Source organism: Orycteropus afer, unplaced genomic scaffold (genome assembly GCF_000298275.1).
Source record: "Orycteropus afer afer isolate SDZICR_OR568_19922 unplaced genomic scaffold, OryAfe1.0 scaffold00044, whole genome shotgun sequence".
NCBI lineage: Eukaryota > Metazoa > Chordata > Mammalia > Tubulidentata > Orycteropodidae > Orycteropus > Orycteropus afer.
This window is the reverse complement of record NW_006921631.1, coordinates 9520035-9523091: the sequence shown is the minus strand read 5'-3', so window position 1 is coordinate 9523091 and position 3057 is coordinate 9520035.

The following is a 3057-nucleotide window of genomic DNA, read 5'->3' as shown; positions in this document are numbered from 1 at the left end:
TTGCCAGAGACCTCTGTCTGATGTGCCTTCGTACAGGCTTCCTGCTTTTTCTCTTGCCCTCCCTCCCCTTCCCAGTTCTCAGTGCTGTGAGAGATTGAAAACTATTTAGTAAAATAAATTAACTCTTCAGTGGCAATTTCATAGGTTGGTCCCTTCCTGCTCACTAGCCTACAGGAAATTCCTTAAAAGGATGGAGATGGGGGAATCCCATTACCAGTCCAGTCGATCCTGACTTGTGGCAATTCTGACTCATGTATATAGAGTAAAACCACTCCATAATGTTTTCTTGCTGTAATCTTAACAGAAGCAGATAGGAAGAAAGGCCTGGCAATTTACTTCTAAAAATCAGCCAGTGAACTACTGTGAAACACAACAGTCTGATCTATGGTCAATGGTGGGGATGGCACAGGACCAGGCAGCGTTTTGGTCTATTGTGCATAGGGTCACCATGAGTCCAGCCAATTTGGTAATTCAAAGGCAGTTAAACAACAACAAAGTGGACAATAGCTACTGGGTGAGTTCAAACCACCAAACTTTAGGTTAATAGTTGAGTGCAAACTATTTGCACCACCTAAAGATGCTGTTAGATGCATCTAGATGTCAAGGATGTCCATCCCAAAAGTAGGCCACCTCACATTTAGTGAGCATCTGTGATGGCCCTAAACTAAGTGCTAGAGACAGAAATACAAGAAATATAAGATTTAAGATCTGTCCTCAAAGATTGAATTCTTTTGGGAAGTCAGATTATTATGAATGAAACAGAGAAAAATACAAGACATAATGGCAAGAACTAACATTAACTGGATGTGTCTATGAGCCTTCAGACACCATCTCATAATTATCATAGCCATCCTATAAGATCGATATTATTTTATGATGAAAAATGGAGGCCTAGGCAGTTTAAACTGACCAAGGTCACTCAACTGCTAAGTAGCACTGTTGCCCAAAGACCACATTATTTCCTTTACTCAAAGTTACCTAAGAAATGTTTAGCAACATAACCAAGAACTCATCACATAAGCCTCGGACAAAACAGAGGAGTAAGGTCTGCAGAGGCCCGCACCACTTACCAACTGATCCAGCTTTATATACATATATATATATATTTCTCATCAGTATAACCCCCCAACCAGGACAGGTGATCATTATTACCTTCATTTTCCTGAAGCTCCAAATCAAAACCAACCAAACCCATTGCCCTTAAGTTGATTTCACTCATAGTGACCCTATAGAACAGACTAGAACTGTCCTATAGGGCTTCCAAGGCTATAAATCTTTATAGAAGACTATCACATCTTTCTACTGTGGAATAGCTGATAGCTTCCAACCACCGAACTTTTGGTTAGTGTTCTGGTTACCTAGTGCCTCTCTGACAGAAATATACCAAACATGGGATGGCCTTAACAAACAGGAGTTTATTCTCTTACAGTTTGGAGGCTTTAAGTCCAAGTTCAAAGTGCCAGGCTCTAGGGGGTTCAGCTCCACCTCCTGCTCCCGGCCCACTGGAGCTAGAGGCATTTATTCACTCAGACAGCTGCTGGCTGCTGAGGCTGACAATCCCAAGTTTGACAAGTAAAAAGGCACAGTCCTGATGTTACCAAACCTCACGGCAGGCCATTAATTTAAGTCCATTGTAAGTCCCAAGGTTGGCAGAGCATGGCAGGCTGCTGAACAACAACACAGCTACACACAGGGTCCAAGCGTGCCATAAGCTAGAGACCATTCCCCAAGGGTTCTGCTTATATACAGGAAGCAGACCACATCCCTAAGGCAGCTACTTAGCTGCTCACAGTAGATTCTACCATGGAGTTAATTACCAATCTCAACATGGGGAGTAACTACATCCAGCTGCCCAGCCACTCAACCAGGCCTAGCCAAGTTGATACACAAACTTAACTACCATAATTCCACCCTTGTCAACTTGGCTTCTGTACAGATCTTCATTGGGTGGCATCTGTACATATCTCTTCTCACTGGGTGGCTCCAGTCCCCTAGTTCCTCTAAGTAGCAACCTCACCCCCTTGGCCTGGCAGCCCCATTCCTCTCCCTCTTGGGCATGGCAGCCCTGCCCCCTCACTCTTGGGCAGCAGCTATGGCTCCATCCCACTAGCTCACATGAACAAGCAGCCCCACATTCCAGAACCAAGTTGGTGAAGGTCTGGCTCTTTGAAACCTAGGGGGCTGTGGTAGTTACACCCCCAAAGGCCATGGTCCTACACTTTGAGGCTAAGGCACCTCTGCTTCCCATTTTCTTGGTCTCTCTGCTTCTGCCGATTAATGCCCAAGGGCAACCCACTCCACCAGAAATCTTCCTCCCAAAACCACTCAGCTTTCTTGCTCCATAGACCAGCCAACCTGCTACTCCATTTCATGCTGATCTTGTCTACAAATTAATGCCCCAAGGCAACTCACTCCCACCAGGAAACCGGCTACCCAGACGCATCCAGCTTTCTCCTCCATAGGCTGGTAAGGCTGTCGCTGTCTCATGCCGTTAATTGAGTGCTTTAATCACTGTGCCAGCAGAGCTTCTCTGCTGAAACTCAGTAAGGCTAAATTAGGAACCCAAGATTGCATTTTGATGAGTCATAGAGCAATTGCTGAACTCAGACTGCTTGGCCACCCAAACCCATTCTCTGTGTCTTTCATGCAGTCTTTCATGAAGTGCTAAACAAAATAGCCAAGTGAACACCAGTTCCCAGTACTGGGTAGAGATACCAAAAAAGGGAGCAGAAGAGAAGGGTGACTCAACCTCCATTCAAAGATCTATTCCTGGTTTTCCCTTTCTCTCTTCCCATATCAACCTATCCTTCAAAACTCAGATCAAAGCCCCAACCCATGAAGCTAACTATCTCTCTACTGCCAACCAGTGTTTTTACTTCTGTACTTCCACAGCAACTTGCACGTACTTCTAATTAGCATTCCCCCCACAGTTTGTTAGGTGCAATGGTTGAGATCATGGGCTCCTGAGTCAGGGCTGGGCTCCTATCCTTGATTCTGCACTTAATACTCTGCGAATGTGTGTGTCCTACTTGAAATCACCTTGAGGACTGAAACTAC